This window comes from Mesocricetus auratus, unplaced genomic scaffold, assembly GCF_017639785.1.
Source record: "Mesocricetus auratus isolate SY011 unplaced genomic scaffold, BCM_Maur_2.0 Super-Scaffold_4256, whole genome shotgun sequence".
NCBI lineage: Eukaryota > Metazoa > Chordata > Mammalia > Rodentia > Cricetidae > Mesocricetus > Mesocricetus auratus.
The window spans coordinates 2,879,712-2,905,976 of NW_024429182.1; the positions used below are offsets into that span (position 1 = coordinate 2,879,712).

The 26,265-nt window shown below is 48.3% G+C and overlaps 1 protein-coding gene and 1 long non-coding RNA gene across 4 annotated transcripts in view; one reads left to right on the forward strand and one right to left on the reverse strand.

Moving 5' to 3' along the window:
- Nucleotides 1–26,265, forward strand: part of Gfra1 (GDNF family receptor alpha 1) — a 259,679-nt gene that overhangs the window by 108,372 nt on the left and 125,042 nt on the right. The window lies entirely within an intron of this gene.
- LOC121139145 lies at nucleotides 8,687–13,702 on the reverse strand. Its single transcript, XR_005875997.1, has 3 exons — nucleotides 13,597–13,702; nucleotides 12,457–12,580; nucleotides 8,687–9,469 (listed from the first exon to the last, which is right to left on the reverse strand). It is a non-coding gene; the product is annotated as an uncharacterized LOC121139145 (long non-coding RNA).

The following is a 26,265-nucleotide window of genomic DNA, read 5'->3' on the forward strand; positions in this document are numbered from 1 at the left end:
GAAAACTGACACAGGGTGGGATTGTCCGAGCGATGGTTCACGGGAGAGCTGGGTCTGGGCTTCATTTTTGTTTTTAATGGCAGCCCATTTTTTTTTATGGGACAACCTGAGTTACAAGAACATATGAAGACAGCATAGAGCGTTCTGATGGGTTCTGTGCGTGTCGTCCCCTGTGAATCGGTAGTGGGTGGTGTTATAGGGTGACCAGGCTGTGAGCTGCACCCACCCAACTAAGAATATCGTTCACTTACAAAAACAAAAAACCCAGCTTGAGAGCCTGGTTTCTGTGAGCGTACGACCAGAAGCAGGAACACATCCTTGTCCTCACCAAATGCCAGGCCCAGTGGCACTGTAGTCTTGACTTCCCCGTCTACTAATACTGCCATCCCGGGGATTGTGTGAGCCTGTGGACTTTAAGGGATCAGACATTCAGACCAAGGGTGGGGCTGTTTCTCAAATTTCCCTTGTTTATAAATGGCTTGGTAGTTTTGAGGGCTATTCCTCAAATGGGCCATGTGATTGCCTATGCTGGTGGTCTTTGGCGGATGTGGTCTCTTGTGGCGAGGTTTTTACCAAGTTTCTCAGGTTCCCCTCCACCCCCCAGGCTCACACAACCTTCTGTCTGCCTTGCTGCCCTGAGGCTGAGCTGCGGGCGTGTGCCACTTAGTGGCTGCTGTCTGTTCATGGTTTAATTTCACGTGTAATTTACGCGTGTGCGATGTGCACATGCGGAAGTCCGGGGACAATTTGTGGGAGTTTGTGTGTCCTCTCCTTCCGTTGTGTAGGTCCTAGGGGTTGAACTCAGGTTATTGGGCTTGGTGTCAGGTGCCTCTAGTCTATCCCGTGAGCTGTTTCTCCCACTGTTTCCTTGCGATTGGACTGGAGCCGTGGACATTTACAGAACTAGCACAGACAGAGGCAACATGACCTTCCCATCCTGGCACATACAGCCGCCATGTGATTTATGGCTATTGATATGCATCTGATCACTTGACTGAAGTGGTATTTGTCAAATTCCTCATCTGTACATTTTCAGTTCTCTTTCATTCCCTTCTCTGCCAAGTCCACTCCAAGGAGTGCAGCTATACTTCACTGCGAGTATCTGTGTGGCTTGTTCTCTCTCTTGTGATCCTCCCCTGGTTTAATACTCCATTCATTGATTTATGTATATTTACTAGAATGTATTACGTGATGTAAAAATACTTACAATAACTTATAACATCAATTAATGTGAACGGATGGATATTTATTTTATACTCTGTGTTATCACTATACTATTAGTTTCCTTGTCCACTTTGCTCCAGTTTGGGCCACTGGGAACTCCTTAACATATTAATAACCGAGGTTTTCTTTTTCTCTTTTGCGTTTTATACTGTATGTTATACCAAGAGATTTTCCAGGGTTATTTCCCAGCTTAGTCTCACACTCATTTCCCTGTGGTGCTCTGGTTCCTTTGGTAGGAGGATGAAGGTAGAAGCGAAACTCTGGATGCAGCTTTGCTTGTTATTACTGGGGCATCATTTTTGTTTGGCTCCTCCCAGCTGACAGCTCAAACATATATACATACTGTGTGCTGACCTCTGAAAATATATGCCTATCTGTAAATATCTCCGTGTTAACCAGGTGTGTCCGTGTTAAATTAAGTGCATCTTACTGTGTTCTCCAACTCAGTCCATTACCATAAAAACAATGCTAGTCCCACCCCCATGTTCTTGCTCTTCTGGAGGCTTCCCCAGGCCAGGATTTGGGCCCAGCTTCTTTGACTATGATTCATTTTGTACCCACTGTTGCCCCAATACACGCAGAAGGAGCAATCTTTGACTCCCGGTGGGACAGAAGCCTAGATTTTTGACCCTTCCAAGGCCCAGTATGACTGTATAGGCAGGAAAGGGTGGGCTCAAGGAGCTCCCTTCTGCCCCCACACCTGACCCAGCCTTGTTTTCCTGAGTCCTCGGACAGCCTAGCTCAGTAGCAAACTTAATTTGCTTGGCTGGAGTAGAAGCTGGTCACTCAGAGACCGACCTCTGAATGTGGCGCTGCTGGTCTTTTCATAACATTCTCCACGTTGAGGACTAGCATCTTGTACCTACCTTGGATGGATTTATCCTCCTTGGGGACGAATACAGAGCTGCATTCGGTCTCCCAAGCTTTTTCTCAGGATAAATGATGAGAGTTTGTGTTGGGCAGGGGAGCTGTTGCGTACATGTGGTTAATGACTAAAGGAATTGTGATTTTTGAGTGTGAATTTTAAATCTTTCCTTTTTTGATACAGGATCTCACTGTAGGCTTTGCTGGCTTGGAACTGACTATGTAGACCTGACTGTTCTCAAGGTTGAAAATGCCAATGAGAAATAAGTTTCTTCATCATATAACACAAAAGTCCAGGCTTGGGGATTTGAAGAACTCTTGGAAGATATTTTCTGTAATCTGGTTGATGGTTCAAGTGTTTTCCCTTGCAACAAGTTGTCAAGATGATTGAAGAAGCGATTGTAGGTTGGAAAGGAGGGAGGTGAACATGGTGGGTGACACAGAACTTTGCAGCCCAACACCTCCAACTTCTGAGCATCGGTTGTGTGAAGTGCAGCTAGGCGGCGTCCTGGAAATGAATTGGGCCCTCGCTGGCGGCCAATGCCACCACGGGTCTTACCATTTATGGCACATCTCACTGGTTTGCCGAGCATACTTCTCAGATGTAGTGTCTTCCTCCTTGGCTCAGACTGGCAGCGGACCACCAAACAGTGACCATGACCATTTTATGGCACGTTTCGTCACTGAGCTGCTTGTTCCCTACTTGCCATATACAACCTATATGTAGGTTATACGGCACGCCCCAATCACAGAATGATAGGGGACAGCAGATCAAAGTGACAGGTCTTTGGGGTTTCTGTGTGTGTGTGTGTGTGTGTGTGTGTGTGTGTGTGTGTGTGTGTGTGTGTGTGTTAGCTTTTGACTTCTGGTCAGCTCCTCAGAGCATCTGCTTACTGAATCTCTCCACCTTTCCAATGAGCATCAGGTGCCAAACGACCACCGAATGGACCGTGGGGAGTTCTTGGCAACCTCTAATAAATCAGCTTCGATGATTGCTCTCGGTCGGTCATTGTCAACTTCCAGTGGCTTTCCACTATGCTCCCCTTGTCGGTGTCCAGGTTCTCATCCCTTTCTTAGAACTTTGAACCGCCGTAGTGCCATACATTCTTTAATGGTTCCGGGGCGGATGCCTTGTGTTGTCTTTGTTGCTTTATGACCAATGCTTAGCTTGGATAGGAAAAGCATTCAATTTGCTTTTTGCCTAACATCCTTTCCGTAGCGTAAAATAAATGCAAACTAACAGCAAGTACTAACACAAGGCAAGAAATGTACATTAAAATGGTAAATGATAACCTAATTTCTTTTTGCCTGTCCTGGAACTCGCTCTGTAGACCAGGCTGGCCTCAAACTCACAGAGATCCGCCTGCCTCTGCCTCCCGAGTGCTGGGATTACAGGCGTGCGCCACCAATGCCCGGCTGATAACCTCATTTATTAACAATATATTCCAGTATTGAACAGCAAGTTTCAGTAATGCAAAAGCCACGATTATTTTGCACCAACCTAATACTTAATCTGTCTGGTCTGGCCCTACCTGTCAATGTCTTCCGCTCCTTCCTCTCTGACTTCCCTTCCCAGAAGCCTGTGCTAATGGACAGCCCACCCTAGGTGGAAGAGCTACTCTGACTCGCAGATCCCTGTGGCTGCTATGTCCATCTGGTGGACAGGTATTACCCGCTTCCTAATTTCTCATGACATCCTCAATGCACCTGTCACTCTCCAAGGTCTGGGAGCTAGCTGCTGGTGTCATACCAATACCCAGATCATCTTAGCGTGTGGCTTCTTGGAGGCTGTAGGGCATTGCAGGCCATCATAGTTGCTGTGATAATGACCGTGCCAAAGAAAAATAACTCGGAAAGAAAAGGGTGTGTTTCAGCTTACAGCTTGTAGTGTTATCATCCAGGGGAGTCAGCATTAGGGAGTTCACGGCAGGCACCTAGAGTCAGGAGCTGATGCAGAGGCCACGGAGGATGCTGCTTACTGGCTTCCTCATGCCTTCCCCAGCCTGCTCTCTTTTAGCATCCAGGGCCACCTACCCAGGGCTGGCACTACCCACAGTGGAGTGGGGCCTCCCACATCAATCATAAATCAAGAAAATGCCTCACAGGCTGATGTTACAGGGGCATTTCCTCACTTGATGCTCCTCTTCCCAAATAGCTCTAGCTTGTGTCAGGTTGACGCTAAACTAGCCAGGACACATGTCTCGCCTGTAGCTGAGGTTATCTTTTGAGAGACATTTTCAAGTTGATGAAAATGTGTCGTTAGGGCTGGGGAGGTGGCCCAGTGGGTAAAGGCTTGCCGTACAAGCGTGAAGACCTGAAAGACTTATTTCAAAGGGCGGAGAAGGGCTGAATGGGTAGAATAAGAGCAGACCCAGCTGTAACTACGTTCCCACCAGTTGTGTGGGTCCCGCTGCTGTCTCTGCCCCCAAATAACACACGAGACACTATATTAATTATGAAGCTGTTGGCCATTTGCTGTGGTTTCTTAATGGCTAGCTCTGACTTATATTTACTAGCCCATAATTGCTAATATATATTTTATAAGGTCTAATCTTACCAAGAACACCAGACTTGCACCCTCTCCTCCCAGGGTCACATGGTGACTTCCTACTACATTTCCCAGAATCCTCCTTAGCTCCTAGTCCCGCCAGTCATGCTTCCCTATTGGCCAACAGTGCTTTATTCATCAACCAATAAGACAAACATGTACTCAGAAGGACTTCCCCCATCACCCAGCATAGGTGGTGAGGGGTTGGGAGCAGAGACTCTGGATGGAGGAGACAAAGACACTCATGTTAAATTGTGTGTGTAGTGTGTTACAGTGTGTTACCAGGGTAACAAACCTGACTGATTCTGGTCTCGGATCAGATGAGAACAGTCACTGAAGACAGTCATGGAATGTTCGCAATTTGTTTACTCTTGAAGAGCCTCTTTGTCTTCTCCTGTCCATGAATAAACCCAGTGTGATTGAAAAGATTTTTGTCTCCTACATGAATAGTACTGGTTATTGAGTTTCCCTATTTTTTTATTACTTGTTTTATTACACCCTTTGTCGCTCAGCCGTCACCAGTCAGCTCTTCAGCATCCCCGATCAGTATAGGCGGCATCCTGCTCCTGGGTTGATGGGATGCCAGTCCATTAAAACAAACTTTGATATTTCAGATAGCCCGAGCAACGAGGTTTTTTTTGGTTCTCTTAGAGCAGTTCTCTGAAGCCCCACCCCTAACCACTGTAGCTTTTCAAACAGAGAAAGGCATCTGCTGTGTACAACAAGTGTCCCATGGTGGGGGTCAGGTAGTCAGAGAATGACAATTACGTGTTCATTTTCTTATTTACTTGGCTTTTGTCAACAAGTGTTTTTTCTCATCTGTTAAGTTACTGTCTGTAGTAAACCAGCTACGGACTGAATGTTTGTGCTTCTCCAAAATCCCTGCTGTCCTTCTAGCCTGTGGTACCGGGAGTGGGGTCTTTGGAAGAACAATTAGTCGTAAAGGTGGAATCTTTATCAAAGGGGTTGGAAGAGACAGGGAGCAAGAAGGTAGTCACCTGCAAAGGGGAGAGGAGGTTGTCACCCAAACCTGGCCCTGTTGACACCCTGGTCTCAGACTTCCACATTCCAGAAAGGAGAAATCCGTATTTACTGTTTAGTAAACATGTGTGGCTCATGACATTTTGTTAGGGTCACGTGCTTAGCAATCCCTCGTCTTATCCTCACTTTCCAGATGCTGACATGAGTTCAGGACATTTAGTTTTATTTTGCAGAGGGCAGACAGCTAAACTGAGTCTAGGTTCGAACACAGGCAGCTGGTCTGAATTCCTTATGCCTGTGACACAGTTGTTACAGAGGGACTGGGAGACTGAGCTGGGCTTGCCAATTGGCAGGATTGGCAGAATCGAGATCAAACAAGAGGTCTCAGCCAAAGCTGAGAGAAATAAAAGCATCTATCCAGGACTAAGACATGCATGTGCACATATTCATAGCAGGCTAAACTGTTAATAGTTCTATCAGCCAGAAAAGGCCACTTGGAGTATAAGGATCATCACTAGAGATACAAGCAAGCACATGCTTTCCCAGCATATGGGAGATGGAGGCAGGAGGATTTCAAGGTCAAGGCTAGTCCAGGCGCAGTTAGACCTTGTTTCAAAACAAAACAAATGAATAAAAACAATAAGTCTAGGGGCTAGCAGGTGGCCCAGCAGTCAAGCGTGCTTGCTGCTCTTGCAGAGGACTGGAGTTCGGTTCCCAGCACCAGCATTCAGTGGTTTACACCTTTCTGTAACTCCAGTTCTAGAGGATGTGGTCTTCTGACCTCCAGTGCTGTGTGCATGCTTACACGTGCGTACACACACACACACACTCACACACACAGATACACAGACACACACACAGATACACAGACACACACACAGGTGCACACACACAGATACACAGACACACAGATACACAGACACACACACAGATACACAGACACACACACACAGATACACAGACACAGATACACAGACACACAGATACACAGATACACAGACACATACACACAGATACACAGACACACACACAGATACACATACACACACACAGACAAACACACACAGATACACAGACACAGATACACATACAGACACACAGGTGCACACACACACACAGATACAGACACACACAAACACACACATACACACACAACAGAGAGACAGAGATAAAAAAAAAACAAAAAACATAATACCCCATGAAAGAATCTTCCCAGAAGATGCACTGGTTGGCTCATTTACATGAATTTCCAGAAACTGATGGAAACACTCAGACCTGGGTTGACTCTGGAGCCTTAGCATGGAGACTCACTTGGGAGATGCAAGAAGGACTCTCTGCCCTGAGGGCGATGATCCTGGGTTTGGGTTATACAGTTCTATGCATCTGCCCAAACTTAAGACTTGTATGTTTCCCCTTAAAAGGAAAAAAGGAAAAGTAGATTAAGAACTATGGTGGATGATGTGTCCACTGAAGCACTTTGGGGGTGGGGGGGGAGCAAGTGTACTGGTGTGTGCAAATGGTTTTGGAACAGGTCCAAGAAATGCATGGGCAGTGTTTACCACTGCGCGGAGGGGAAGTGCACAGACGGAGAAATGCGTGATAAAGCACGTATTCGCTCAGTTAATCATAGTGGGGGGAAAAGCGGCAGGTACCTGAGCTCACATCGCGAGATTCATCAACCTTGCTCCATATTTGAAAACTTCATAATAAACGATCAGGGCCGACAGAAGACAGACCCTAGCTGGGCTTCTTTATGTAAATAGAGAGCATGTGGCCTCTGTAGTCATAGAAGCAGAGGTCAGCCAGAGGGAGTCACTCCAGGGCAACCGTAAGGGCCTGCCCCCCCCACCGCCGCCACAGAGCCTCGGGTGAGGAGGAGGCACAGAGACCACTTGTGTGTGAGAGGCGGTGGCAGAACAGGCTGTGCACGTGCATACATGCAGCCCTGTAATTTAGGGCACTGCAGTAAAGGTTTGCAAATTAGATGGCTTGGGATAGCACAAAATGATTCCCTTCCTGCTCTGGAGACGTGAAGTCCGGATTCTTTACTGGTGGGTGGTATCGGGAGGGAGCATGATGTCACTGGAGAAGGGAGGTGTCTTTGCTTCTTCCTGGCTCCTGGTGCTCTCAGTCAACCTTGGCTTGTGGCTGTATGCCCCACCTTCATCTTTTGCCGCCATGCCCGTGTGTCTTTATCTGAGGGCACCAGTAGTATGGGATGTGGAGCCCACCGCACTCTGCTGTGGTATCCTAACTTCATCCGCAGAGACCGGGTCTCAACAAGGCTGAGGGCCGCCGGGGTTGAAGGTGGGGATTTGGGTGGATGCTATCCAACCACTGGAGATGACAAACTAAGCTGGTGGTGATGAGTGACAGCAGATGCTTCGAGGGCTGGGTCGCAAAGCAGGATTCCAGGAGGATATAGAGGGAGCAAGTGTGATTTTCTTTTTAAATGCCAAGGGGAAGAAAGGAGGGTCGGGCACAGAATGCAAGGACAGTTATTTCAACCACAAACCTCTCCTCCCACTTACCTCCTGAATCTCTTAAAGAATTAAAATGTAAATCTCAGAAATTAAATCCACGGGTGCCGGGTGCACGGAAGAGGCTTTTGCAGAACAGACAAAGCTGCTCTCCTTCCTTGTTAAACAGCCACACACGGGTGGGAAGCCGCGTCTGTACGCGAGGGTTTTTATTTGAGATGGATTAAGGTTCGTGATGAACGAATCTCAGAGGGATCGCAGGTGCAGCTCTCATAAGCTTGCAAAAGTTCAGCTTATCTGAGGCTTATCCAACCTGAGGAAACCTTTCGGGCCAGCTAGAGGTTAGGGACCTCCTGGAGCCGAGTCAATATCCTGTGTCAGGAAACCACCTGTATGGGGGAGGTCTATAAATTAAAAGTTCCCTGGGACCAGAGGACCACCCACTCTTGTCGGTAGATGGATTTCAAGGGCAACCACCTGGCCCTTGTGGGGTGGAGTTTGTGCAAGCCACTCCTTGGGGGCCCTCAGGGGCTTTCAATTCTCACGCTGGGTTGGGTCACAGCAGCAGGCCCCAGCCACCTGCTGCTCTTACAGCACCCCCTTTATGTGGAGTCTCTGTCTCTTTTACCTCTCTCAGGGACTCTCTCTCTCAGGCAGCTTAGACCTGTTGTGGTATTTACTCAGAGCTCCAGAAGCTTTCTGGTGAAGTTTGTATAGACAGGGATTCTTTAGTGATCCCTTCCCTGGACAGTCTACCTTACTTCCTCATTTTAAAATTTGTCATCAGTTGAACGGCTCCCCCACCCACCCAATATTTGCTTTTGATTTAAGGCTCAGATGCTTGGATATAGGGCTGACTTGGTGTAATTGGGCTACTGTCTGAAAATAACCATAAATCGAGCGGCTCATAAAAAGTAATCTCTGACAATTCTGGAGACTGGAAAAGTTGGCGATCAGAGCCCAGCACTGGCTGAGTTGGTGTCTAGTGAGGCTCAGTCTATGGCTGGTAGATGGTGTATTTTGAGCTAAGTTTGCACAAGGTGGAAGGGACTTACTGGGGCTCCTAGGGGGATACCAATCTCATCTATGAGAGTCCGCTCCCATGACTTAGTCACCTCCCAAGCTCTCCCATCGCCTAATAGTATCGAGCTGGGATTTGGTTTTCAGCATGCAGATGTTGAAGGAACGTGAGATTTCAGTCCAGGGCAGCTAGGCTTGGAATGAAAGCTTAGATTTCAGATGGCTCTCAGTAGGACTGGTGATTCCCCTAAGATGTGGGGAGGGCAGAGAGAAGGCTGAAGACAGAGACGGAAATCGGTCAGTGTTACGCTCCTACCAGAAGCCAGGTGATGCCAAAGTCCTTCCTTAGTCCCTGAACAGGAGAAATGGTAAGTAGTTAGCATGGCACTCTACGCTGTCTGAAAGTTGTGTTCCTGTTTCCCACCTGTCTCTTCAGCTAAAATATTCACTAAGTGGATACAAGGGCCAGCTGTGTTATCAGTACCCATAGCTCATCTTAAGTGCTCGGTGAGAACCTGTCAAAATGATGGACCCCGTGACTGAGATAGACACCAGGGAGGTTTATGAATGTCCCAGTGTCATGCTCTCATCAGAATCATCACTGAAGTCTGGGTTCTCCCCCAAAGTTCAGGTTTTCCTAGTGTTCTGCAGCTTAAAAAAAATATTACTCTTAATGTCTTTAGCACAAGTGTAATAATCTCTCCAAGTGCAAGTCTTGGTTTTATGAGGTATTTTAAAAGAACCTGAAGGTCATTTAAAGTTCGTTTTGATGAATAGAACAAGCAAATCACCAGGTGAGAGAGTGCCAGTCCAAATCAGAAGGAAAAAAAAACAAAATAAGATTCAGTTTAGGGTTAGGGAACTGTGGCTCCTCTGTTGCCCCTCACATTGTAAGCATCAATGGGGGAACAGGCTGGTCTTGATCACCATTTACTCTCCAAGACTTGGGGCTCGTAGATAATTAAAGGGGTGCTTGGATGGATTTGAACCTGGGGCTTGCTTGTAGAGGACAGAAGCCATCCTCTGTGTCGTTCCGTAAGTTCTATAGGCTTTATTTCTGAGACAGTCTCTCTCACGGACCTGGGACTCACCAGGTTGGCAAGGCTGGCTGGTCAGTGAGCCTGAAGGATCTGCTTGTCTCTGCCTTCCCAGTGCGGGGATTGTAAATGCGTGACATCATTTCTGTTGTTGCTGTTTTTTTATGGACTTTAGGGATCGAATGCTGGTCCTTAAGCCAGAAAACTTTACCAACTGAGCCTTTGCCCCAGACCTTGAATAATGGACACGTGATGAATAAGTGTCTGAGTGTGCAGATGGCTTATAAACAACAGGGCGTCCTATTCTGAAAAAGACTTTGTTACAGATCTAGAATACTTTGTTGCTACCTTGAAGGCACCTGCCAGTGTTGCAGTCTGTTAAAGGGTGCTGCTTCTGTGTCCTGGCTCTTGTGTATCTGCGGCTCCTCGGTGACACAGGTTCTTGATGGCAGCCTAGATGTTTTGGTGTGTTCCAATCACACTAATTGTTGTTGCCCTAAAGTTTAGAAAAGTTGTGGCTACAAAGTAGAATAGTCATACCCCAGTAGCTGCAATGCACTCTTTGGATGATGCTAGGTGTGTCCCATTTGATAGATGGGCGTCGGCACACCCCCTTGAAGACCCACCCTGTACGGGCTTGTGCTCTGTGAGATGGTGGTAAACTATTTGCAGTTTTCTCCTCCACTTTTGTACCTCTCTTTAACTAAATTTCAACTGTCTTCTTAGCCATGGTGGCTCCTACGCTCCCACCTGCTCAACAGATGTACTTAATCAAGGTGGCGTGGTTAGCTGAGGAGGGCTGGGATTTCACTGAAAACAGGCTGCAAACTTGAACTTCAATCGAATTGCTAGGAGTCAGATGAGGTTCTGAATGTCTCACTGTGGGTTTTTTTCTTGGCCTTCCCTGATGTAGTCCTCAGTATGCCCTCTACAAAAATGTTAATCAAATATCCAAAGCCCATCAATTTAAAGGGCACGAAACTAGCAATTGGCCTACCGCGCTCTGAGACTCAGTCTGGCTGAGAAAGTCTGTGAAGAGAGAAAGCTAGAAATAAGTGAATGAGACAATTTAAAGTAGAGAGAGAGTTCATAGGAACACAAGAGAGAAGGTTCAACAGAGGTTGGCCAGGGAGAGAAAACAAAACAATAACAAACCATGAATGCCCTGCAGGAATTGGTAAACTATGGCCTGTGGGCTCTCTGTTCTCTTTTTAAATAAAGTTTTATTGGCACACAGCCATGCCCATTCATTTGTTCATTGCCCCTTAACTGTTTATTTAGTAGTAAAGACGGATGCTTTCCAGCTGTGTGGCTGGTCAAAATGTTTACCACCTGGCTCTGTGCAGAAGGAACCAGAGATAGATTTTTAACTCTTTGTCCAAATGTCTTCTTTCCTGTGTTTACTGGGCAGACTTTTGATGAGCATCCATAACAAAAAGAGAAATTGTGGAAGTGGTTATGAGTCTGTGTAGGGAGTGAGGAAGCCCTTGGTGAATGGTGAAACAAACCAGGCATGCAGCAAGCAATGTCTGATAGCTCTTCAATGTGTATCAGTCAGGAGGCTCTGGTTAACTCATCAAAAAAGACAAAAACAACCAAACTCCCTTCATTGAAGTCACTCAGGAGCGTTGTTTGTGCTCTAATTATTGAAGACTTGTGGTCCACAGATGCAGGCTAAGTACACGTCAGACAGAGGATTTATATTCTCAGAAATGGGACTCTTAAACAAGCTAAGTATTGTATGGTGAAGTTATTATGGACAAAAGAAACCATACCAGAAATTTTAATTGATTTTTGTAACTGCCCTGTTGAGTTCTCCAGGACATGTTATAAAAGTACACAGGTCTTGTGCGTTCACTTGCAGTGACAGGGACTTCAGCAATAGACCCAGCCAGGTGAGCAGGGTCCAGAATGACTTTTGTTTGTTTAACTGTCCATTGGGTGAGTATTTGTGGGGTCATGGCTTAACTGTCCATTGGGTGAGTATTTGTGGGGTTATTTTTAGGTGTTCTGTTCTCATTTATCAGTCAACTTAGGCAACATCAATTTACCTCAGAGACCCAGTTTGTAAAACAGTGAAACAAGCCCACTGGAATATTTAGAAACCGCTTTCCGCACAGACAGAAGGTGGGGAGACAGAAAACTTATTTGAAACTCCCTGGCCATGCTATAGCTCCTTACTTAAAGTTTTATAATGAGCCTTCCTTTTATAGAACGGTGACTCTCAATTTGCTTTTTAGAGTGAGGTTGGCCCAATTAAATTGGGAGTGGGCACTTGGATGACCCAAAAGCAGATGCTCACCTCTTTCTGGGGGAAGGGGTGGATTTGGAGACTCTTCACTGTCTCCTCAGGTCACTGGGCACAGACTTTGCCCAATAAAAGTAGGATTTGTGTCTCTTAGGAGACATGTCCTTCTTGGCTGGCTCTATCAGAAAATGCAAAACAGATGTAATCCATGGGGAGGGTTGGGTGACATTTCTGTGAACTTGGGACCCGATGAAACCCTCTCTCTTGCCCCCACTATGAAATTATTTCCCCTAAGTCTTCCCAAAATGGACTTGGCTCTATTTTTCCTTTGAATGGTAAAGAATATGCTAATAGATTTTTAAGGAATCAATGCAAAAACAACAACAACAATAAAAAACCAAAAAACCAAAGTCCCAAACATCCTTTATCTTGCCTTCTCCTCCCCAGACTTTAATGGCCCCTGGAGTGGGTGGAGCGGTGCCAGTGGGCTTTTGTGCTCTCCCAACCTGCTGTTTGCACAAGTGGTTGTTATGACTGCAACAGTGTAATTGCTTTTAGAATGCCTCAACAATAAAAAGAAATCTGTTTTTATTTTGTAATCTCAGGTCTCCTTAGCTCCCATCTTGCCAGCCACTCTAGTAACCCTCTGGAAATGAACCTCGCAGATACGCTCTCCCAGCTTGGCCAGTGAATGACTTTCCGTCAGTCAGCATGGGGGCTGGTGACTAAGGAGGGGGTCTCGAGAGTGACAGGAAAGTCATAAGTGAGCAGAGGCAGTGGGGATTTGACTCCTGGGTAGCAGCGATCTGTGCCTTCTCTTGACCGGGGTGGGCTGGGTGGGGGCATACGTGTAGAAGTGTGTTTTCTAGTGCTGTTGTCGAACAGCGTCAGTTCCTTTGGGCTTTCAAGACTATTGGGAGTCATCCTGCTCCCTGGTTTCCCATGACACCCACGGGCGAGGACCAGATGGACTGGGCTCTTGCTCACAGTGAAGGGCCCAACCTCACCCTCAGGCAGAAGTGTGACTGAATTTCCCACCCCAGTTCTACAGCTGCATTGCCCCATAGAAGCACACGGGTGCTATACTAATTATGAAAATGTTGGCCTTTGATTAGGGCTTCTTATTGGCTAGCTCTGTCTTAGTTATTAACCCATTTCTATTAATCTGAGTATTTCCATGTGGTCTTATCTTACCGGAGAAAGAGTCCAGGGACCTGTTACTCCTCTGCGTGCTACATCTCAACTGCCTACATGGTATCTGGCTCTGCCTACATTTCCCAGAATCCTCCTTGTCTCCCAGTCCCACCTATCATACTGCCTCATTGGCCGTGGTGCTTTATTCATCAACCAATGAGAGAGACATATATTCACAGTAAACAGAAGGACATCCCCCATCAAAAAGTAACTCACGCAGCCCTAACACCCATGGGCCTGAGGCACTGGCTCAAGCAGAGGTCTACACAAGCCCTTCCCGTAGGCTAGACACCTCACTGCAGATCTGTGGACAGCAACTTGCAGACTCAAATGATTGATCTCTGGTGGGAGCAAGGATGCATGAGTAAGTACATGTTAGGACAGGTACTTCTGGTCTTTGGGGACAATGGCCAAGAGCGTCTTGCAGAAGGACTCCTAGATCATTGTAAGCAAAGATCTCCAGGTCACTGAGAGAAAGCAATTTACTCCTTTGGTATTACCGAAGACTGAAATGAAGGAAGGCTTCCCCGGGACCCCACAGTGATGGTTTACCCTTGGAACCCCTTTCCCTTACCTAAAAGCAAAGGGCTCAGTTCACACCCGCTCTGATGTTTGGGAATTCCTGCCCCCAATTTTCCCTTTCACATGCTTTAACTCAGTTGAAAATGTTTTCAAGTGTTTGGAGTCTCAAAGAGACAGTCTAGTTAAAATGTTGCAATTTCTCCTGGTAGCGCCTGAGTAACCCGTTGGTAGTAAAAATGTAGTCAGCTTGTTCTACACAGAGTCGGCTGTTCACAACACAGCTGCCCAAAAGTTTATTGCTTGGTGCTTTTAAAAAAAAAAAGACAAAAAAAAAACCTTTCTGATTTCATTTTCAAGAAAAGTTGAATTTAAAAACTCAGAATATACTTTATAATTATGCCACTTACTTGGCAGCATAAAGGGAAAATTTATACGGCCTATCAATGCGAAAGAACAGGGCTGAGGCTCCAGGCTTTTACCGCGATTATGTATACCTGTATGGGGGCTTTGTGTGCTCACAATTTGAATCATTTATAGATGCACACTCGACAGAGTTCGTGCGTGTAACTAGTACTGTGGGCTTTTTTTTTTTTTTTTGCTGACTAAATGATAGGCAAAGCAATTTCCAACAAATGTCTCCCAGTAGGTTCTCATCACAGAGGCCTTGTAATATTGCTTTTTAACCTTACCGTTGGCAGCTGTCCAGAAATTACTGCATTGATACCAGACTGCCATGCACCAGGCTGTTACCGCTTTCTCCCTGGGAACCTGGTGAACTCCCAAGTAGGTGCCAGCTCCTCTGCCCTCACCCTCCTTCATCTTTTACTACGAGGAGACCTTTTCACCTGCTCCTGTTCGGCTGTAGGTAGCGGAGCACGCGGGAAGTTGAAAAAACACAGCAAAAAAAAAAAAAAAACAAAAAACGGATTGTCTGGGTTGGGTTGGGTTATTAATGGCTTTAATGCATTCGGTTAGCATTTGGAGCGTTGCCGCCAAATAAATGACGCACATTGGTGGGTACTGGGGGGGCTGGAAGGGTGTTGGTTGCTTTCTTTTCTCCCCTTGGGCAAAGGCAAATCCAACTTTCTTCTCTTAGCGCCTGCCCACCCGTCCCTGTCCCCTTCCTCTTTCAAGGCATCTTGTAAATGGCTTTTGGGGATTGACAGACCGTGAGTCTGTGGTTTAGTGAAGGACTGGTTTCTACGGGAAAGGCTGGGAACAAGAAGATCCTACAGTTTCCTTGCATAGGAGGTGGCGTGGAAGAAGGAGAGAGAGAGAGAAGCAGCAGCGTCTCCAGGTATCCACTTTGGTGGGAGCTCAAAGGTAGCATGAGTACTGGCTTCCCCCATTCCGTGTTGGCGTCAGAGGCTGGAGACGTAGGCTGACTTACGGGAGTCCTGATGAAACACGGTGTGCTGTTTGGTTCCGTGTCTGCTGCCTGATGTGTTCTAGAAGTTTGACTTCAAATGTCCACCAGGTTTTGAATTCATCTGTTCTGTGCCCATGCACGAGTACCATGCACTTGGAAGGTTTATGTGTCTTTGTGATGGCAGGGGCATCTTCAGCGGTTGGCTTAGTGTGCAATGAAGAGAAACCAACCCAGTTGGTGTGTTGAAGGAATGGGTCTTATTCTCACCCAGTGGGGAGATCTACGGGTTGGCCTCCGATTCTGTGACCACCGCATGCCAAGTCGGCTTATCTTGGGATGAAGTTCTCCCACTGTGTCTAGTTGCTGGACCTGGCTTTTTCTCCCCCAGCTCTTATCTCCCTGTCTGTCTGCCTTGAGATTCTTTCTCCTCAAGTTTAGCATGCCTCCCTAGGGGACATCTGTCTTCTCATGGGGGGGTGTCAGGCTGATCCTCACCGAGACGTCAGAAGAAGAGAGAGTCAAGAACCATCTCTGGCCTTGACCTTCTAGATGGCAAGTGCCACGAGTGGAGAAATAGATAATTATGACATACCCTCGGTTCATAGGAAACTCTTTGGCTCGGAAACGAAGGATGAAATTGGAAATGTAAACTCTTAATAGAAAATCTAACTCAGAGCACTGAATACAACTGTGGAAATCAATGGTCTCCAATCTACTTACTTTTTTTTTTACTGTTTCTGAGACCTAAAATATGTTTCATTTAGTAATTAATGTGAGTGAGTGAATGAGTGAGAATTCCTATATGGTGGGCAAAGGGAAAGTTAATGTAGTCCACTGGTGTAGTCTCAGTGTAAGTCTCTTCCAGGACAGCTGAGGAAGTAGGAGGAGTGTGGAAGGCATGAGAGAAACGAATCTGTCAGCGGGCAGCTGGGGCTGGGGAGATGCAATTTCTTCAGTAAACAGAGTCGCTAATCCAGGGAATTCCTCAGAGGCAGTCTTCCCTATGATTTGGATGGAGGTGCAGTGGCATCCCTGCACCGTGTGATAGGATCCACCCCCTCCAACAACTTGTCTTTTGTAGGAGGAGGACAGCGAGTCCATCTTTAAGTCTTGGAAGAGGAATGACTTCTCTGACCGCGGGTAAATTTGCTAGATTACTCAGGTGGATCCAGAAGCCCAACCCTCAGGGATGCGAAGATGGTTCGGCAGGTGAGGGCCTGAGGTCGAATCCCCCGGCAGCACCTGTGTGGATGCTGGGTGGGTGTGTCGCCTACCTGTAAGCTCAGCGTTTGAGAGGAAGAGACCAGGCAGGGTCCCTGGAGCAAGCTGGCTGGACTAGCAGAATGAGAAGGCTCTGGGTTCGAGTGAGAGACCCTTGCTGGAGATGATAAATAGAGAGTGATTAATTGAGATGGGATACCTGACATAAATCTCTGGCCTTCACAGGCACACACACAAACGTTCACAGCTGTGCGCGCATGTGCCCACACACATGAACATGTATGTATGCTCATGTGTCTGCAGCACAACACACACACACACACACAGAGAAAAATTAAAACGCCCAACCTCCTGTCTACCTATAAAAAATTGTGGTAATATGTGCACCCAGGACGGGCCGTCTTCGTCGTCTGCGGCCGTGTCTGTCACTGAGGAAGCCCGTCTACGCTGTTCCACCACTGTCTCCGCCAGCCCAGTCCTGAAGTTTTTTCATCTACAGCAACGGTTTCCCTTTGCCCTCCTCCAGCCCCCTGGCAGCCACAGGTCTGCTTTATATCTCATGAGCTGGATGGACCGTGCCGTGCTCCTTCCCTGCGTGCCTGGCTTTCTTCACTACTGCTTGTGGGTATCCTTCCCCCAGACCTCGGCTCTCCAGATGTCCTTCTGCAGGGCTGATCCTTCTGCAGAGCATCACAGGCTATGACCTCTCCCTAACCATCCTCTCTGAGGCTGGCCTCTCCCCGCCCTTCGTTGATCCTTGTCTTGCTTGCCCGTGGTCACCTGTCTCTTGATACGTGTGTTGTGTACAGGCTATGCTTTTTCCTCTTTGACCACCTGTCCCCCTGGATCCTCACATCTGAAGGGGTTGAGATGATGCCCATAGCCTGGGTTTATTCCTCGGGTGTAACCCAGTCCCAGCCCTGACTCAGTTCCCAGCCCTGCTGTCAGGCACTCAGTTAACATCTGTAGAGGATTGAGGGGTTAAGGAGTGCTTCTTTGCCTATGGCCTTGGCTCTGGCCATCAGGAAGCCTTTTGAGCGGCCGGGTTATTGGGTGCCCCAGAGATAAACGCCAACGCAAATGCTTCTAGTCTTGATATGGTCTTTGCTATCTCCCTAAGTCTTCCCTGGAAAGTGTCTGGCTTTGTAAATCTGTGCCTCTGATGGCAAAGTTCGCTCATATCACCCATGTGACTGTGTGCTCAGACAAAGTAAACAGAGTTTAATATAGACTCGAATAAAACACAATTAAAAAAGCAAAGAAGTGGCCACAGAGAAGTTGGTCCCCATATTCATACACTAGATAAAATGAGTTTTGGTTGAGTTCTTTCATTGAATTATCCACACCACTAACTTTTAGACTATTATAATTAGACTTTATTAATATTAAAAATAGGATACCAGTTTTCAGGCCTGAGGGATTAGAGCATAACTCCCTGAAGAAGCTTGAGGTCTTGGCCTGTTCATTCTGGAAGGTGCCTCACTGAGGATCACATACTAGTCTTTGAATGCATGAACGATGTAATTGCAAGCAGGTGACATCAGGGGCATCCCAGAGTCCTCAGAGACGCTGAGGGAAGAGAATGTGGAGCTACAGCCTTTTGGCCTCCAGCAGGCATTTTTGAATAAAACTATGATAGTTAAATATGAAATATTTACATAATGGTTACATTCAGGAGGAGTCAGTCATTTTCTTGGTGCCTTTTTTGATGGATGCCAGCATTTCCGTCATTGTTGAGTATGGAGGAAAGGACGTGTGTGTGTGGTGTGTGTGTGTGTGTGTGTGTGTGTGTGTGTGTGTGTGTGTGTGTGGTGTAGTCATTTGTTGAACATCGAGTAGAGGCTCAAATTTTATATATAGTGGGTGGAAAGACACCTCCTTTATCATCTCCGCTTTAAGAAAGGGCCTCTTGCTGAACTTGAAGCTCGTTGATTAGGCTAGGCTGGGTGGCCAGTGAGCTTCAGGTGTCTGCCTGTCTCTAGCCCCTCACTTTTGGGCTTACAGGAGAGAGCTGCCTCCACTGGTATTTCAACATGGGTCCTGGGACCCGATCCTGAGCTCATGCTTATGCGGCAGGGACTTCGTTGGATGAGCTGTTTTGGGCTCCATCATTGCTCTTTCTCTGGCATTTTCCCCATTACAACTTGCCATACATTCACACACAGAGCCTTGACCATTTAAACCTCATGTTAGCTGAGCACATCTGTGAAAACCCTTGGGAGTGATCCCTGGAGTTCCAGGTGCAGGCAGGAGATGCTTCAGTACTTGTTTGCAAGCATGGGGATAGGGATTTGGTCTTCAAATCCCAGAGATAATGGAGCACACTTGTAATTTCAGAGCTTAGGATGGGGGGCAGGGATGAGCAGCTCCCTTTGGCCCACCAGACATCCAGCCTCATCTACTTGGTGAACTACAGACCAGTGATAGGTCTCTTCTCCATAATAAATAAGTGGGTGACTCCTGAAAATAACTCCCAGGATTGACCTCTGGCCTTCACATTCACGTGCACACAAGTGCGCACATACGTGAACATACGTGTGTTCTATGGCACATGAGAGCTCCCTGGAAAAGGGACCAGGGTATAACCCTGAACACAGATGGCCATTCAACCTCCACTGTAACAGCTCAGTGGGACACTGCTTGAGCCAAGGGAGGAAAGAAGGACGTGAAATCTGCTTAAAACTCTGAAGGGTTTGGATGCAAACACCAGCGGAAATTGTTTTATTTCCTTGGGAGGAAGTCATATTCCTTACAAATAACGGAAAAAATTTTCTTTTCTGCTCTGTACACCTGAAATGCAAATAGAAGAGTTTGCTTGCTATTAATTAAGCAGATGATAGACGGCCTGAAAATGAGCATTCAGCAAACCCTCTCCTCCTCTGTTTGCAGAATACTGAGATAATTGGATGGGAAACAATATGGCATTTACATGTGGACTATATAACGTTCCCACTTTGCCTTCTAGAAAGGAGGTAGCCTTTCCGAATTGTGTCATGTCTCGGGCGAATGTGCGAGGCAGTCAGTTGCCCACAAGCCCTCATTTTGTGAGTGCGTGTGTTCGTTTAGCTGTTGGCAAACCTTGCTTAGTGGCGCATCAGTAATTAGAGGCTGCCACCAACTCTGCGTGAAGCTGGGTGGCTCCTTCCTCCTGTCACTTAGTTCCTTGGGGGCTTTGTGGTTACAGGGTGAGTCACATTTTATCGCTGGTGAAACGCAAACCTCTTTGGAAGTGGCAAGGCTGCCCAGGCTGTGCTTGCTGCGTTTTTAGCCACCGCAAGTCCCATTATTTCCCAGACGACGCTGTCAGTGGTAACGCCGATGCCCTCTGGGGTTGATGCATTTGCTACATTTTTTTCCTTGTGGCAAAATACCTGACAGATGAGGCGTACGGCAGGAAGAGTTTTATTCTGGTCCGTGGTGTGAGGGTTAAGTCCATCTGACAGGGGAGGTGCAGCAGAGAGGGTGGCCCTAGCTTTGTCAGCAGGCCTTTGAGGGATTTGACGGTGTGACAGAGACACATGTTGGTGCTCAGGCCTCCCGTTTAGTAGTCTGTCTGTGTTCAGAGCCTGTGAGATGGAGTTGCTCAAACTCGGGGTTGGGTCTTCCTCCCTCACTAAACCTCTTGAGGAAGCAACCTCACAGGCATGCCCTGGGGTGCGTCATTGTGCTTGACATGGGGACTTCTGCCTCTGCTTCTATTTCCGAATTCCTGCACGGGGTGGGCCTAGCCAACTGACGGACTAGCTGCGGTTGGCTGATCTGTACACCCCATGCCCTGGGAAAAACTCTTCTTTTTATCTGTTTCTCCTCCCCAAGGAAAGTACTTGAAAATATAAAAACTGAGGCTTTTGGGGGACAGTCACCAGGCTTGTGCCTGAGAACAGGGGAACTTGCGAGGTGCTTACCAGCAGCTGAAACAGCGGCCATGGTAATGGCAGGTACCCTTCACTGCCCTGATGGTGTTCAGTGGGCTGAGAAGAGAACTTGCCTGGCGGGCAATTACTAAGAGATTCATTGAAGAAACTTTCGCACATGGGGAGAGGGGACAGAGCAAGGATGCGGGGAGACACTGAGCTCCCGAGATTGGCTCTAGAGAATGGGGCAGAGTCTTTCCCTGCAGAAGGTCTGGTTGGTGTGCTGCTGGCTGGGCAATGCTTGCGATGAGGGTGTCTCTGCTAAAGCCGCGGGTGCAGGCTGTGAGCGGCACTTGCGTGGGCGATGGGGAGGTGGAGTGAAGGGTTCATGAAAGAGGCTCTCTCTCTCTCTCTCTCTCTCTCTCTCTCTCTCTCTCTCTCTCTCTGTCTCTCTCTCTGTCTCTCTCTCTGTCTCTCTCTCTCTGTCTCTCTCTCTCTCTGAGTGTGTGTGAGCACATGCTCACATATGCCTTAAGGGTTACTACTGCTACAGAGTTACTACTGCTATATTGCATCACCACCAACAAAGCAACAGGTGCTGTTTCAGATGCCCTTCCGGTGGAAACAGACGCCTGGTTACTGACCTGACTCACAGACGAGGAAAGTGAGGCCGTGAGAACGTAGGTGGGTGTTTACTAGAGATGAGGGGCAACTGAAACTCGAGTGTTGGTCCCTCTTGCCCCTTGGGTATTCATTTTGTGACACCATACTGAACTACGTTCACAGCGTTAATGACTTGTGTCTAGAAAGAGAGGATTTTCCTTTACATCTGGAGTATACACGTTCTGAGGATTATTAAAAAGCCCCCAGGAGGAAGCAAGTGAGGGCAGCTAAGGAGTGAGCTAAGTGCTTGTCTCACACACACACACCACACACACACACACACACACACACACACACACACACACACACGAGCTTGGGTTTGATCTGTCTCCCACACGTGAAAGCAGACACAACAGAATCTGCCTGTAATCTCAGTTCTGGGGAGGTGGAGACGGGGGAGGGAGGGCAGAGGGGGAGGGTGGATTCCTGATGTAGGCTGGCCAACCCATCACCAGGCTCCAGGATCAGTGAGAGGCCCCGTGTTGCAAACTAAGATGGAGAGTGGCGGAAGGAGACAACTGATGTCAACCTCAGGCCACCACATGCGTGCTGTACTGGCTAGTTTTATGCCTCCTCCACACAAGCGAGAGTTGCTGAAAGGAGAGAGCCTCAATTGAGAAGACGCCTGCTTAGGATCCTGCTGGGGGCCTTTGCTTAAGTAGTGATTGGTGGGGGAGGGCCCAGCCTCTTGTGGCCCTGAGTTTGAAAGCAAGCAGACTGAGCCAGCCGCCAAGAGCAAGCCAGTAGGCAGCACCCTTCTGTGGCCTCTTCATCAGCTCCTGCCTCAGGCTCCAGCTCTTCCGGCTCCGTTTTGAGTTCCTGTCCTGATTTTTTTTTTTTTTTGGATGATGAGCAGTGATGTGGAACGGTGAGCCATATGAATGAACCCTTTCCCTCCCCAAGCTGCTTTGTTCGTTGTGATACAAAATAGCAGTCGTAACTCTGTAGCAGTAGTAACCCTTAAGGCATGTCACACTCAGAGGGAGAGGGAGAGGGAAAAGGAGAGGGAGAGAGAGAGAGAGAGAGAGAGAGAGAGAAGAGAGACAGAGACAGATGGGAGAGACAGAGACAGAGAAAGAAGAGAGACAGAGACAGATGGGAGAGACAGAGAGACAGAGAGAGAAGAGAGACAGAGACAGATGGGAGAGACAGAGACAGAGAGAGAAGAGAGACAGAGACAGATGGGAGAGACAGAGAGAGAAGAGAGACAGAGACAGATGGGAGAGACAGAGAGACAGAGACAGAGAGACAGAGACAGAAGAGAGAGAGACAGAGACAGAAGAGAGAGAGACAGAGAGAGCAAATGCCCGCACATGTGGGAAAGCCTGCATGTGAGTCACAGAGGCACTGAGCTCACGGGCCCATCTCTGCCGCTGTGCAAAGGCCTGAGAGCGTAAGGAGGTTCAGACACTGCTCGGCAGATACCACGTCTCCTGGGACCTGTGAGGTCTGAGGGGAATGAATGTTCTAGCGAGGAGACCGTACGTTCCTCCAGGCCCAAAAAGGGCAAGCTGCTCTGGCGCCCGCTGTGCTGGGGGTCTGGTTAAACAACCATAAGCCAGATGACCGATGTAGTTGGTTTCTCCCTCCCACCCCCAGCTGGAGCCTTTTGCGTTGAAGCAGCTTCTTGTCCAGGCAGAGCAGATGTGCCGGGGGGCCCTCGGGTCTCTGCTCTGACCCGCTGAGGACACGTTTCAATTAGAGCTTGAGAGGCCGGCCAGGAAGCTCAGCAGCAGTGTCACCTCTTCCTCATGCCAGGGTCTGGCAAGAGAGGCAGCAGTATCTGCAGCCACCCGGTACCATCAGACAGACGGGGCTTGGTTTGGGGCTCCACCAGGAGCTGTCAGGTCTCTTGCCAGGCCTGACAACAGAAGATGCGTCGCTCCTCTGGGGGAATCGGCCATTCATCATCACCCTGATACGTGATGGCATTTCTGAGAAGTGGGGGAAGAACTAGGCATGCTGGCCCACGGGGCCAGAAAGGAGGCCGCCATCCATCCTCCCGTACCATGTGGTCCTTTCCACCGGCAGTTGACCAGGAGGTGACTGATCCTCGAGGCCTGTGACTTCTTTTAGGGCTCCCCCAAATCATCTGGGTCATTGCAGGTGGCTGTCACTGGAGGGTCAGGAAGACCAGTCTCTGGACAGTGGAGAGGCTCTAGGGCCTAGCAGTTGGCATTTTGTGACACAGAAGCAAGGGAGCCCCTTGGAGTTTTCAGGTGGGGTGGGCCGGCATCCATTGAGATGTCCTCTGAGGCGTCAGGGAACCGGCGACTGCAACATATTCCCAAGCACTGGGGTGCAGCCTGGGTAGCTGAGGCCATGACCCTGGATTGTGGAAATCTCCCCGAGAGGCCGTCATCTGGAGAGCTGGAGACTTGCCCGAGGGTCGGGTAGTGATATTAAGTCAGTGGTCAGGACCACTGAAGAGCAGCAGACACGCTTCGGGTCTCTCTGCTTCCGCCAAGCCAGGCCCTACACATGAGCACAGATATGCAGATCAGCCAGGCCCTGTACACGAGCACAGATACGCAGATCAATGGCCTTGCTCTTCTACTAAGAGTTGTGGGGAGCTGGGCCAAGCAGTGATAGCCTCTTGTACTCTCTGAGGAAGAGACCTAGGAAACAGAGAGAGCCATTGAGGAGGATGAGGAAGACTAAAGGCATGAAACACACAAGCGCTGGTTATTGGATCCCAGCTTGCCAGAGCCTGGGCTTTTAGAAAGGGGGAGCAGGAGTGTTGCTGTTAGCCAGCATGGCGTTGCTGTGTCCTTAGGGCTGACTGCACCGAAAGCATGCGGTCCTCCATCCGCCAGGCTCTGGCTCTCCGTTGCCACCGTGAGCCAGGGTGGGGGCGTGACTGTAGACTGGGCAGCGTTGGCGTTGGCTTTTGTTCTGGGTTGGTCTTGACTCCAGAGGGAGTGAAGCTGTTCAGAGTGAAGCGTCACAAACTCCCAGGCTGCCTTGGGCTGAATGCTGGTGGGGTAGGGGCAGAAGCTGAGACTCTTGTGAAGTTCGGCTCTGAGGCGGGACTGTGGGATCAGAACCTTGAGACGTGTGCTTTGTTCACTCTCTGTGGAAGGTTGAGGCACAGACCCCGAGCACCTCAGAACTGCGGAGACGTCACAGGTATCCTGCTGCTCCAATGTGTGTTTCCTTTTGCATACGGTGGGGCGGCTGTTCTCTAGCCTGTGAGTCTCTGCCCCTGAAGGGTTCTAACGACCCTTTCACAGGGTTCGCATACCACATATTCTGTACATGAGATACTTACATTGTGGTTCACAACAGGAACCAAACCTACAGTTACGAAGTAGCAACAAAAATAGTTTTATGGCTGAGGGTCGCTGCCACAAGGAGGAACTGTATTACAGGGTCACGCAGCATTGGGAAGGCGGAGAGCTGATACCATGTGGGAAGAGCTGGGTTTCTGGTGCACCTGGAAGTCTGGCTCTAGGCAAATGACTGGCGATTAACTCCTGAGTTGTTTGGCAGCTTCTAGAACGTCTCCGTTTCCCAAAGAAACCGATCAGCGTGGTTACGGTGGAATCCTTGCCACACAGTGCTGCCTGAATGCTCTTCAGCTAAAGCCCCCCAGTCTCAGGATCGAGAGGTCTCCAGTTGGATCCACTGGGCAGCTTATGTGTTTTGACTTCCGGGGTTTAGGAGGATGATTGACAGTGACTGCAGAAGACTAATGTCTAAGCCTTAGCGCTTGGAGTCCCGTTGCTCTTTAACAAGCTCTGAGGAAGATCTGTGTCCTTGTATGGTTTTTACGAGGTAGACAGTTGTTGATTCTGCTATCAGCCTCATCTGGTCACGATTCTAGTGAGGGTGTCTGACAGGGTGCTATCTGAGCTTCACTCTGTGATGGGCAGACCCTCTTTGTCATATTGGGGGTCACCCCTAATCCTTCCTTTAATTCTTTTCCTCCTTACCGCTCACTGACCCCCCCCACATGTGTTTGACCGTTTTATGTGCATGCGTCCTTGAGCGAGGTAGTTTTTGTGTGTTCATTGTTTCTAAAATGCAGATGCAACAGGACTGTAGAGCTTGTAGTCTCTTCCCCACTTATACCCAAACTCTTAAAAAAAGAAAAAAAAACTGAGCCCATAATTTTATATGTGACTAGTCATAGCCTCTTCCTCAGAAGCTTTTGAATCTTAGAAGAGAAAACAGGGATGGGAAGAAGGAAGGCAAGCAGGAAATAGCTTGCTGGGGTGTTGCTGTGACCATTTCACAGGTAATAAATTGAAGCCTGTAGACCAGGACACGTGCTGACAGAGATGACTGAGTTAGGCCTTCCTCTTGCCTCTGGCCCAATGCTCTGCCCGCTGCCAAGGCAGTGCCCTCAGTTCTCACAAAGTGAGTGGTGACTTTCCCCTGAGGGTCTGAGGGCGTTGTCCTGGCTGCATCCTCCTTTCCGCCCCTTGGAGAGCGGCAGGGCGGCGTGCGGTCTTGCTTGGCCCTCTCATTTTCACACGTGCGGCTGCTGACAAACCATCCCCACTCGTTGTTACCCAGCGCGAGGTAACAGCACCTCCCGCACTAGAGCAGAGCGATCCTGCAGCCGTGCTTGCTTATTCTTACAGACACGGGGGTAAATTCATACAGACGTAGGGATAATAATGTCCTTTTCTTCCCTAGGTCCTCAGAAACGGAGTCCGATAGGTTTATTTCAGTCCATTATTACCGCCTACCTCAGGAGCTTCATCAAAATCGACGTACCGGGAAACACATTATTTACGGAGGAGCGAGGCGCGGTGGCTTCATGCACTGAAGGAGGAGGAGGGGGTTTGATTGCCCTTCTGAATCTATGACTCCTCCCAGATAAAATGATGGCTCTATAAAAACTAGTCAGAAAGGGAACAAAGATGCTTTCTAGGAAGAAAGAGAGAGACAGAGAGACAGAGAGAGAGAGAGAGAGAGACAGAGACAGAGACAGAGACAGAGAGAGAGACAGACAGAGAAAGAGACAGAGACAGAGAGAGAGACAGAGAGAGAGACAGAGAGAGGGAGAGGGAGAGAGAGAGACAGAGACAC